Below are 12955 nucleotides of genomic sequence, written 5' to 3'. Positions count from 1 at the left end.
TAGACAGTAGATTTGGATCGGCTCAGGCTTGGAGGGCCGAAGGGCCTGTTCCTGGGCTGTAAATTTTCTTTGTTCTTTGACTGGGGAAGGTCCTTACCCTCACTGTTTCTCAGCTCCTCCTGGACTGCTCTGGGGGACCTGACAGATCTCTCACTAGTGAAGTGAAACACGTTCATTACCTCCTCACACACTCCCAAACAGAACAGGAAAACCAGTCGCTGGGTAAATATCAAAGTTTAATCCTCACTGCTTCGGGAATGTGTCAGCACTGACACAGGGCTGGTAATGAATGTGGTGAAGAAGGGGTGTGTCTTTTCATGGGATGGAGAGATCATTCAGAACTAAGAATGAAATGAGAGAGGGAGAGAGAGGGATGGGTGATAGGGGGAGAGAGAGAGGGGTAGGGGGAGAGGGAGAGGGAGGGAGAGAGAGAAAGAGATGATGGGAGAGAGCAAGGGAGAGAGGGAGGGAAAGAGAGAGAAGAAGACAGATAGAGAGAGAGACAGAGAGAGAGAGAGAGAGAGAGAGAGAGGCTCAAAGATCAAAAATTCAAACCTCTCAGACACCCCATCTTGTTAGTTTGGTGTTCCATGTGAATATATTTCACATTAAACTGTAAATCACTGTCCAGTTTGTTGACAAAGCTGATGTAAGAAGTTGATAAACCTGCCCTGACTTTTTCTCAATAAAGCTGATTTACACAAACATTTCTGTGTCAAGTCTATTTCTTCCTGCTGGAAATACTCAGCAAAACAAAAAAAAAGAGCCTAAACTCTTCCAATTGCAGGGAGCACCAACAGTGACAGAGAGCTGCAGCTCCCTCCCTGAGCTATCCCTTTCCACTTGGATGTTCCTGGGGAATCCATTGGTTCCCATGTTCCTGCTGCTGTCACAACTCGAGAAGCTGTGGCTGAGCTCAGTCATTTTCCAGGCGAGGATACTGTGAGCTCGGGGAAGGAGGCTCCATCGGCCCTCAGTGCAGTGAGCACAGCTCCAAGAGGGGTCTCTGCCTCACTCTCCCTCCACACTGTCTCCCAGCCCCAACATGGAACCTCTCAGCATATGGCCCACGGGGAAGCTGCAGAGAGTCAGTGGCTGCGAGACGCTCTGACCTTCAGAGAACATTGGGGGAAGTGTCTCAGGTGAGATTCATTGGGAAGGTGAAGGCACAGGTTCCTAAAGATGGAGATAATAATGATCATCAACTTAGTCCCCTGATCCTGCTTCCTCCCAATTCCCTTTGATCCTTTTAGCCCCCAAAACCAGATCTCCCTCCTCCTTGGAAACATTCAATGTTTTGACTTCAACTGCTCCATATGGCAGTGAATTCCACAGGCTCCCAACCTCTGCCTGAAGACATTTCTCCACATCTCAGCCTGGAATGGCTGTCCCTGTAACCTCAGACTGGAAGCCCCTGAGTTCAGTCTCTAGGAATATTCTTCCCACATTTACCCTGTGGAGTTTACAAATTTCTAAGGGGTCCCCTCTTATTCTTATAAATTCCAGCGAATGTAGAATCATACAGTGAGCAAAAGACCCTTGGGCCGGTTGAGTCTGCAAGGGCGAAGTTACACTAAATCCACACGATCCCCAGTTTCCAGCAGTTGTCCTGGGGCCTGGAATGTGAGGATATTTCACTTGTTGATCCAAGTCCTTTCTAAAGGTGTCATTCCCAGGGAGTTCATCCCAGATTCCCACCATCTTCGGAGAAACAAAACCCCTTTCCTCAAACCCCCCCCCCCCTCTAAATCTCCTGCTTTATGATGATGACTGTGTTATTTAATCGACCCTTTGCCCCAAGGGGTGGGGGGGGGGGGGTGACCTGCTGCTGCCTCCACACCCCTCACTCTGACCCCTCACTATTAACTCGGTGTCTCCTGATTGGTCAAGGCCCATGGAAACTTCCAGAAGCTGAGCAGGAATACCGTCCCAACAGTTCCCAGGGTCTGGTGAGTATTGGGTCCTAGAGACACACTCCCCCAGATAACATTACTGAGGGAGTCCGCAGGGTCCTAGAGACACACTCCCCCAGACAACATTACTGAGGGAGTCCGCAGGGTCCTAGAGACACACTCCCCCAGACAACATTACTGAGGGAGTCCGCAGGGTCCTAGAGACACACTCCCCCAGACAACATTACTGAGGGAGTCCGCAGGGTCCTAGAGACACACTCCCCCAGTCAACATTACTGAGGGAGTCCGCAGGGTCCTAGAGACACACTCCCCCAAACACCATTACTGAGGGAGTCCACAGGGTCCGAGAGACACACTCCCCCAGTCAACATAACTGAGGGAGTCCACAGGGTCCTAGAGACACACTCCCCCAGTCAACATTACTGAGGGAGTCCGCAGGGTCCTAGAGACACACTCCCCCAGTCAACATAACTGAGGGAGTCCGCAGGGTCCTAGAGACACACTCCCCCAGTCAACATTACTGAGGGAGTCCGCAGGGTCCTAGAGACACACTCCCCCAATCAACATTACTGAGGGAGTCCGCAGGGTCCTAGAGACACACTCCCCCAATCAACATTACTGAGGGAGTCCGCAGGGTCCTAGAGACACAATCCCCCAGTCAACATTAATGAGGGAGTCCGCAGGGTCCTAGAGACACACTCCCCCAGTCAACATTACTGAGGGAGTCCGCAGGGTCCTAGAGACACACTCCCCCAATCAACATTACTGAGGGAGTCCGCAGGGTCCTAGAGACACACTCCCCCAGATAACATTACTGAGGGAGTCCGCAGGGTCCTAGAGACACAATCCCCCAGTCAACATTAATGAGGGAGTCCGCAGGGTCCTAGAGACACACTCCCCCAGTCAACATTACTGAGGGAGTCCGCAGGGTCCTAGAGACACACTCCCCCAGTCAACATTACTGAGGGAGTCCGCAGGGTCCTAGAGACACACTCCCCCAGTCAACATTAATGAGGGAGTCCGCAGGGTCCTAGAGACACACTCCCCCAGACAACATTAATGAGGGAGTCCGCAGGGTCCTAGAGACACACTCCCCCAAACACCATTACTGAGGGAGTCCACAGGGTCCTAGAGACACAATCCCCCAGTCAACATTAATGAGGGAGTCCGCAGGGTCCTAGAGACACACTCCCCCAAACACCATTACTGAGGGAGTCCACAGGGTCCTAGAGACACACTCCCCCAGTCAACATAACTGAGGGAGTCCGCAGGGTCCTAGAGACACACTCCCCCAGATAACATTACTGAGGGAGTCCGCAGGGTCCTAGAGACACACTCCCCCAGTCAACATTAATGAGGGAGTCCGCAGGGTCCTAGAGACACAATCCCCCAGTCAACATTACTGAGGGAGTCCGCAGGGTCCTAGAGACACACTCCCCCAGACAACATTACTGAGGGAGTGCGGCCGTGTCGGAGGGTCAGTGCTGAGGGAGTGGATGGAAAATATTGAAAGCATGGGAAGGGTTAAAGTATGAAGACCACTGGCAATCTGTATTCTGTGAAAGGCAGGATGGGATAACCAGAGTGGAACATTCTTACACCAATTAGCAGAGTAAGGTTAAGGCTGAAAGGTGACTATGGCGAGATGAGGTAACACAAGTAATAAAACAAGTTTCTCTGTTAAGTGTTACTCTGACAGGATTGAGACTGTAAATATTTGGGACATGACATTAAAATATCTAATAGTTAGTTGAGTCAGCCTGGGACAGGAGACTATTGTAACAGATGGAATAGCTAAATATCTATCATGACAGGTTAGTCTGGGGTGGAAGATCTCTGTAGTAGAGTTAGCAATAAATATCTAACCGTGACATTAGAATAACATTAAGTAGAATGTACAACTAAAGAGATAATGGGAACTAACATCACTGATTTATTGTGTACTAGAGTGAGGTACTTTGATTAATATCGTTGGACATTCTGACAAGCTAACAGAAACATGATAAAAAAAATTAAAATCCAAAGATCCTGAGAATCAGCTTTCTCAGTGTCACAGTTTTTTGTTTGCAAATAAAAGACCTATTTCTTGAAGAACTCTCTGCGTCTTCTGGTGGTTCACTATATTTTCTCCACAACAAATTTGGCGCTGCGAGCAGGATCATGCAGAGACCCACCTGGGAGGAGGGCGGCAGTAACAGGACGCTTCTCGGTTCACCAGGGGCACTGCCGAGTCTGACAGAATAAAGGGACCCAACAAAAAAAAATGTTTAGCATTTTTGCTGTGAATTCGGACTATATTCTGTTGGCTTGGAGTGGTCCTTAGGAACTTGGAGATGCAGGAACCTGCTGGGGGGTCTCTTCGATCCAAGATCCAAAGGTGAGGGGTAAATTGCTGCTGAAGGAGACGTGGAGAATTGGTCAAGAAAACTGTACAGTGGGGTAAGGGATGAGTAAGAATAGAACGTAACAATTGATGAGTAAAAATTCCACGTGGTGTATAAAAGACTTTATAGATAGATAGGGCAGAAATATAAGACCCTATAGATAGATAGGGCAGAGTAAAGAAGGGGAAATTGTTTTACTGGAAGCACTGATAGACCTGTTTGGAAAGCTGGCAGATTGGTAGTGGATAATTAAAAGTAAAATAGCACAGAATAGTCATAGTGTTACTGGACTGTTAAATGTTTTAGATAAGGCCTGTAGGATAATAGGAGTTTTGGAAATTATCAAAGGTTCTGTTTAAGTAAGGCTCTGGCTGACAGCAATTGATTCACAACAGAGTTCTTGGCTGTTAGCATCAAAGGTGTGTCTGTGTGTGAGAGAGATATAGAGAGTTTATAGTTTAATCATTGTGATCTGATTTGTATGCATAATTGTTTGTTGGTGGTTAACTGTTTGTGTTTTGTTTCGCTGGAGCTCAAGATCCAGGGGTATTTTGATTTTATTTTGCACTGTAAGAATTTAAGATTAGTTTTATTTTGAAAGAGAAACTTCTCAAGAAGCCATTAGTGATTGGAGCATTTTGAAGGTGCAGTGTTAGATTGGTTGAGGTTGAATGAATGAGAATAGGTTGTTTGTATTAATGAGCTGCAATTGAGGACGTTTAGAAATTCTTAGATTGGTAAGGAACAATTGCAATGTATAAAGGTAGGAATTACTTATACTGTTGAACAAAGCACAACCAGACTTGAATGGTATGAGGAAATGATTTATGAGAGCAAAGATAATATATTAGTTGGAACTGAAATATATTGTAGGATGGATAAAGGGACTACAGTTGAGATACTGAGTAAGAAATTTCATAGAACATAGAACATTACAGCACAGTACAGGCCCTTCGGCCCTCGATGTTGCACCGCCCTGTCATACTAATCTGAAGCCCATCCCACCTACACTATTCCATGTACGTCCATATGCCTGTCCAATGACAACTTAATTGCACTTAAACTTGGCGAATCTACTACCATTGCAGGCAAAGCATTCCATACCCTTACTACTCTCTGAGTAAAGAAACTGCCTCTGCCATCTGTCTTATACCTATCTCCCCTCACTTTAAAGTTGTGTCCCCTCGTGTTCGCCGTCCCCATACTTGGAAAAAGGGTCTCCCTGTCCACCCTATCTAACCCTCTGATTATCTTATGTGTCTCTATTAAATCACCTCTCAACCTTCTTCTCTCTAACAAGAACAGCCTCAAGTCCCTCAGCCTTTCCTCGTAAGACCTTCCCTCCATACCAGGCAACATCCTAGTAAATCTCCTCTACACCCTTTCCAAAGCTTCCACATCCTTCTTATAATGTGGTGACCAGAACTGTACATAATATTCCAAGTGTGGCTGTACCAGAGCTTTGTACAGCTGCAGCATAACCTCCTGGTTCTGGAACTCAATCCCTCTATTAATATAGGCCAAAAACACTGCCTTCTTAACAACCCTGTCAACGTTGGTGGCAACTTTCAGGGATCTGTGTACATGGACACCAAGATCTCTCTGCTCATCTACACTACCAAGAATCTTACCATTAGCCCAATACTTTGCATTGCGGTTACTCCGACCAAAGTGTATCACCTCACACTTGTCCACATTAAATTCCATTTGCCACCTCTCAGCCCAGCTCTACATCCTATCTATTTCTCTCTGCAACCTACTACATCCTTCGTCACTATCCACAACTCCACCGACCTTAGTGTCGTCTGCAAATTTACTAACTCACCCTTCTACACCCTCATCCAGGTCGTTTATAAAAATGACGAACAGCAGTGGACCTAACACCGACCCTTGAGGTACACCACTGGTAACTGGACTCCAGGATGAACATGTTCCACCAACCACCACCCTCTGTCTTCTTTCAGCAAGCCAATTACTGATCCAAACTGCTATATCTCCCACAATCCCATTCCTCCACATTTTGTACAATAGCCTACTGTGGGGAACCTTATCGAACGCCTTGCTGAAATCTATGTACCCACATCAACCAGTTTACTCTCATCTACCTGTTTGGTCACTTTGTCAAGAAACTCAATAAGATTCGTTAGGCACAACCTATACTTCACAAAACCGTGCTGACTGTCCCTGATCAGATTATTCTTTTCTAAATGGCTATAAATCCTGTCTCTTATAACCTTTTCCCCCAACACTTTCCCAACAACTGAAGTAAGGCTCACTGGTCTATAATTACCAGGGTTGTCTCTCACTCCCCTTCTTGAACAGGGGAACCACATTTGCCATCCTCCAGTCCTCAGGCACTATTCCTTGTAGACAATGATGATTTGAAGATCAATGCCAAAAGCTCGGCATTCTCTTCCCTTGCTTCCCAGAGGATCCTAGGATAGATCCCATCCGGCCCAGGGGACTTGTCTATTTTCACACTCTGCAATATTTCTAATACCTCTTCCTTGTGAACCTCAATCTCTTCTAGTCTAGATGCGAGTGTCTCTGTATCTTCCTCGCCAACATTTTTATTTTCTATAGTGAACACTGTCGAAAAATATTTATTTATTGCTTCCCCTATCTCCTCTGACTCCACACACAACTTCCCACTATTATCCTTGATTGGCCCTAATTTAACTCTTGTCATTCTTTTATTCCTGACATGCCTGTGGAAAGCCTGAGGGTTAACCCTGATCCTATCCACCAATAACTTCTCATGCATTTCCCCTCCTGGCTCTGCTGAGCTCTCTTTTTAGGTCTTTCCTGACTTCCTTGTAACCGTCAAGCGCCCTAACTGAGTTTTCACATTTTGTCCTAACATAAGCTGCCTTCTTCTGGACCAGGGATTCCACTTCCTTAGTAATCCTAAGAAAAGAAATGATATTGTAAAAAATTCTGAGAAATGGGAACAAAGAATTCAGGATTTATTGACTAAGCGGCCAAAGGAAGGTACCTTTGATGTATATATACATGTGCAATGAGATGGAAGGACTAATTAAGAACGATAACCCGAAAGATAAATTTAAAAATAGATCAGGAGATGGGAATACTGAAACTTTTCAGGAGAGAGGGTGAGGAGCTGAAGGTAGCTCGTCAGGCATCTGTGGTGAATAGGAAAGCTGCAAACATGGCTTTGTGCGTGGGAAATCATGTCTCACAAACTTGATTGAGTTTTTTGAAGAAGTAACAACGAAGATTGATGACAGTAGATTGTGACATGTGATCTATATGGACTTCAGTAAGGCATTCGACAAGGTTCCCCATGGGAGACTGGTTGGCAAGGTTAGATCTCACGGAATACAGGGAGAACTCGCCATTTGGATACAGAACTGGCTCAAAGGTAGAAGACAGAGGGTGGTGGTGGAGGGTTGTTTTTCAGACTGGAGGCCTGTGACCAGTGGAGTGCCACAAGGATCGGTGCTGGGTCCTCTACTTTTTGTCATTGACATAAATGATTTGGATGTGAGCATAAGAGGTACAGTTAGTAAGTTTGCAGATGACACCAAAATTGGAGGTGTAGTGGACAGCAAAGAGGGTTACCTCAGATTACAACAGGATCTGGACCAGATGGGCCAATGGGCTGAGAAGTGGCAGATGGAGTTTAATTCAGATAAATGCGAGGTGCTGCATTTTGGGAAAGCAAACCTTAGCAGGACTTATACACTTAATGGTAAGGTCCTAGGGAGTGTTGCTGAACAAAGAGACATTGGAATACAGGTTCATAGCTCCTTGAAAGTGGAGTCGTAGATAGATAGGATAATGAAGAAGGTGTTTGGTATGCTTTCCTTTATTGGTCAGAGTATTGAGTACAGGAGGTGGGAGGTCATGTTGCAGCTGTACAGGACATTGGTTAGGCCACTGTTGGAATATTGCGTGCAATTCTGGTCTCCTTCCTATCAGAAAGATGTTGTGAAACTTGAAAGGGTTGAGAAAAGATTTACAAGGATGTTGCCAGGGTTGGAGGATCTGAGCTACAGGGAGAGGCTGAACAGGCTGGCGCTGTTTTCCCTGGAGCGTCAGAGGCTGTGGGGTGACCTCATAGAGGTTTACAAAATTATGAGGGGCATGGATAGGATAAATAGACAAAGTCTTTTCCGTGGGGTTGGGGAGTCCAGACTAGAGGGCATAGGTTTAGGGTGAGAGGGGAAAGATATAAAAGAGACCTAAGGGGCAACTTTTTCACACAGAGGGTGGTACGTGTATGGAATGAGCTGCCAGAGGATGTGGTGGAGGCTGGTACAAATACAACATTTAAGAGGCATTTAGATCGGTATATGAATAGGAAGGGTTTGGAGGGATATGGGCCGGGTGCTGGCAGGTGGGACTAGATTGGGTTGGGGTATCTGGTCGGCAAAGACGGGTTGGACCGAAGGGTCTGTTTCCGTGCTGTACATCCCTGACTCTAAAAGAACAAGCTGAGTAGTTACAGGAAACAGAAAAGCAGGAATCAGCTTCCCCCCCCCCCCTCCACCCCTCCCCCCCCCCCCGCCCCCGCCTCTCCCTCTCTGTACCCAGATGCAGAGGAGTTGAATAGACCTTCTCCCTACTCGAATGAAGAGGCATTGAAGCAGTGTCCAGTAATAAAGGGAACAGTAGAAATAGAGGGACAGTTCGAATGGGATGGAAGTGTGGAATACAAAAATGAACTAAGGGAAAGAAGAGAAAGAGAGAAAAGGGACGAGCAGAAGCAAATCGAAGCCGTACAATGAGAGCAGGAAGAGCTGAAACATGAGATTAGTGAGCTGCATGGGCTAAGGGAACAAAAAGCAATTGAGGAATACTCATGGCGATACGAAAGGAGGGCTGAAGAGAAAAGCTGTGAAAGTGACACAAAACAAGCAGAAAGGGCTGATGAGAGACAAAGAGAGAAAAAGGCCCCAGTACCTAACGAATGGGAGGAATTAGAAATAGCATTGGACTCAGAGCCCGAGGGGGGTTTATTGAGAATTAATGTCAGTAAAGGGAAAAAGGGCCAACAGGGAAGGATGCTACTGCTCCTTATAAAAGAGGGGAGAAACCCACAATACATTCCTTGGGGAACTCAGGATCTGGAAAGGCTGAAGAATGTGCTGCCCAGTTTACATGAGGGAGTGGGAAAGGGGATCAGGGCTTTTGAAGATGAAACCACAGGGCAATTGCTGGCTATCGGAGACTTGAAGGCACTGGTGAGGTTGGTAGGGCTCCTGAAGTTAAAGGAAATAATGGTCTGAGCCCGTTGGAAAGATGCGGCAGACAATCCAATGATTGATGGGGTCGGGTTTGATCGAGTGAGACAGAATGTACAGCAGGCCTTAAGAGACTGTTATCCACCCAAAACGGACTCCCAGGTTCTGAGAGGGGATCCACTGGGAAAAAGTGAAAACCCGGCTGCCTACTTGGAGAAACAGATAAGGAAGTGGAGGCTGGAAACAGAGCAAGACATAGAGACTGATCAGTTGCTGACCACAATATTCCGAAATTCCATCATTGAGACAATGCCATCCCAAGTCAGGTCAAGGCTGGAGGAGGTGGGGGGTCTGACATCATCAATGAGCCACCAGGAATTTAGAGATCATGTAGCTCATACAGTTGAAAGGTTTCGAAAAGACAAAGAGAAACTGTGTGAACAGCAGGAGGAGGTGCAAAGGAAGCTGGTGCAAATGCAGCTCGAAAAGCTGAAAAAGAAAGAAAAAGAGAAGGCTAAAAAGATGTTGCCAGTAAGAACCGACACAGTAATCAACACTGGCATGAACCAAGTGCCGGCACAAGGGGAGTTCTATCAGGTAACCAGACAGGGGCCAGAAAGTCCCACACCAGCAATGGAGGGTTTTAGAGAAGCTGTCCCACAGGTGACGTATCCGGGGCAGGACAGATTTAAACAGCAGCCTAAATAGAACTGGGGTCCCCAAGGACAGGGACCTAGGAATGGGGGACTAAGGTACATGATAAATAATCAGGCTCAAGGGGGCCCAGAACTGATGTGCTTGGGATGCCATCAACCAGGCCACTTTAGGAGGAATTGCCCTTATTGGACCGGGCCCTCTCTGCCCTACAGTGGGCCTGGATGGTGGGAATCTCCAGTGGCCACTTCCCAGACACCTACAGGCCCAGCAGGACCTGTTAACCCATATGGGATGTTTTAGGGATGGCCTGAGAACCTGGGTGGCAAGGGGCACTACCCTGTAGTAGTATGGGAGTAATACAAGTTAATATAGAAGGGCAGCAGACACCGGTGATGATGGATACTGGAGCTACATACACCCGTGTACAGCCATGGTGCACCTCTCACCTTCCTGTCTCAAGTAAATTTGTTAAAATTGTAGGGTTCTCGGGGAAATCACGGTTAACCCGATTTACAGCTCCAGTAAGATTAGAAATGGAAGGTAGGGAGATAGTTCTGCTGATACTAGTGTCTAAAGAGATGCCAATTAACTTGTTAGGTAAAGATGCTTTACTACAGTTAGAGGTAAGATTGGAGTGCTGGATTAGTGGTGCTGGAAGAGCACAGCAGTTCAGGCAGCATCCAAGGAGCAGCGAAATCTCTGGATTAGTGGTACTGACTCCTTGGAGTCTGGAATGTCCAACCAGAATCTGGTTTCCAGCATCTGCAGTCAGTGTTTTTACCTGGTAAGGTTGGAGTGCACACAGCAGGGCTTGGTCATAGAAAAGGCCAATACACAATCAGTGATGCAAGATGTTCATGATGTTAATGTTTATTGGACAGGGGATATTGCAAGTGATATTCAAGACATTTGGGGGATGTGGGAAGCAGAAGTGTTGACGATGTTGACTAAAGCAAGACCACCTAAGTCTGAGCTGCACTGTACAGTGAGATTTGATGAGTGTTAGGATGAGGTGTTAGAGAGGCAGTGGCAGCAGGAAGTCACTGCTCCACAACATTTGAGAAGTGAAGCAATAGTATTAGGGGAGCAGAGAGTGATCCTGCAAATAGAGAGAAATGTGTTCCTGGAAAAGTGGGATAGAGTACCAGGTGCCGCACCACATGTAACCTCACTGGGAAATAAGGGATATCAATCTAAAGACTTAGGACCTATGGCCAGGCATGTACAAACAGTCAGGGAATGGCATATGCTCACAACAGGGGTTTGGGAATCTGGGGAATGGCAGCTATATTAAAATCCTAGCAATCTGCAACTTGACAGGGAATCGGAAGGAAGTCAAGGTAACACCCCATCGGAGCATGTCAGAGACAGTGGAGGAAGGTGATCAATGTGGTAATGAGCGATTGGATGCATTACCAGCTATTTTGTGGTCACAGCATGATACAGATCTGGGGAGAGTGAAATCAGCTAACCCAGGGGAAATAAGGTTGAAGTCAGGAGCTGGGACAGTAGTGAAATTTCTGACGAATGAAGTTATCCCAAGGTTTGGTATACCGTCGAAAATTAGTTCAGACAATGGGTTTGCCTTCATTCAGAAAGTAGTTAAGTTGGTGCTGCAATGTTTGAGAATTAAACAGAGGTTTGGGCGTGTGTATCATCCCCAGTCACAGGGTAAGGGACATTGAAAGCCAAGTTAAACAAGGTCTGTGAAAGCACCAACCTTAGTTGGGTTAATTGGCACTAATGAGTTATCACATGACCAATCTAACACCGTATATGAGACACTCACAGGTAGACCTATGCCAGTGCCCAGGTGGAGAGGCTCATACAAAGGCCCTAGCTTGGAGTGGTTAAGCTGAGAACCAGCAGCTAACGATGACACATGAGACTATCCAGCTGTAGGAAACACAAAGGGAACCGACACCTGTCAACACGGAAGGAAATATTAAACCCGGGGATTGGGTGTACGTGCGGGTTTTTCGAAGACGCTGGAATGAGACGAGGAGAGAGGAACCTTTCGTAGTGACTAAGGCATCACCTACCGCCATCCAAGTGGAAGGATGACACATATGGTACCACCTTAATCATTGTATTAATGCTCTCCCACCGGCACAAACTAACTCTAACACTGAGGTAAGGGGAGCTGAGGCTGAGGAACTTGGAGACAGGCAGGGCACACGGGCAGGGCACACGGGCAGGGCACACGGGCAGGGCACACGGGCAGGGCACACGGGCAGGGCACACAGGCAGGGCACACAGGCAGGGCACACGGGCAGGGCACACGGGCAGGGCACAGAGGAGGCTCGTACCCCTCAGCAGGGTCCCGAACAAGGTGCAGGTGAAGTTCTTGGGGGATACTGATCATTCTCGAAATGATTGTGATGGAGATGTGGAGTATAGTTCTCCTGTCAGTGGGGATGGGGAAGACATGGGGGATGCCCCAATACCCCCTCTCTCTGATGCCAGGCCTGCATACTCAGACTTGGAGACCACTGATTAGGCAGACATGGACTGGTAATGCCAGGGTCACTCAGGCTGGGAGGCAAAGATGTATTAGAAGTGCAGACCTTGCTGCCCTAATATGGGTATGAGCCTGTGATATCAATGGGCAAACTATACGGCTGTAATGATGGCTAAACAGGACTGTTTCTTGTGTACTAAGGCAACCCCCTCATACTATGTTGTCCCTATGCCCTATAACCTGACCACCTGTACTCAATGGCGTTTGCAGCACTCTAGCCAACCTCTTAACCCGGATGATTTATCAACTTACCGGCAATCCCATTATCCCTTC

Source organism: Chiloscyllium punctatum, chromosome 11 (genome assembly GCF_047496795.1).
Source record: "Chiloscyllium punctatum isolate Juve2018m chromosome 11, sChiPun1.3, whole genome shotgun sequence".
Taxonomy (NCBI): Eukaryota; Metazoa; Chordata; class Chondrichthyes; order Orectolobiformes; family Hemiscylliidae; genus Chiloscyllium; species Chiloscyllium punctatum.
Note: the sequence above shows the minus strand (reverse complement) of the source record.